Here is a 336-nt window from a genome sequence, read left to right as displayed (position 1 = left end):
AACACAAGTTCTGAAAATCTCTAATTAACTCATTTTTCCTTTTTGTGCAGAGTAGTGGTTAAATACATTAATATGTAGGCAGAAAAATGAAAGAATTATTTGAGCCTTACTGCCGGCAGGATTACATGACTGAGCAAACTGTTATTAAGCAACTGATTCACAGCTAAAATAATTCTGTGACCTCATATTGAGTTATGCTTTTAAGGTCTTTATAAGCCTTAATGAAAGAGAGTAAAGCATCAAGTAATCCTAGTTTTTGCATAAATATTTAAATTAATGGTCATGCAGAGAGACCACTTGCATCATGAATTCATAAGAAGTTGAAAGATTCAGTAT

The sequence above is a fragment of the Empidonax traillii genome, unplaced genomic scaffold (assembly GCF_003031625.1).
Source record: "Empidonax traillii isolate 1590-97213 ecotype Southwest subspecies unplaced genomic scaffold, ASM303162v1 scaffold374:size1477467, whole genome shotgun sequence".
Taxonomy (NCBI): domain Eukaryota; kingdom Metazoa; phylum Chordata; class Aves; order Passeriformes; family Tyrannidae; genus Empidonax; species Empidonax traillii.
This window is presented reverse-complemented; position numbering follows the sequence as displayed.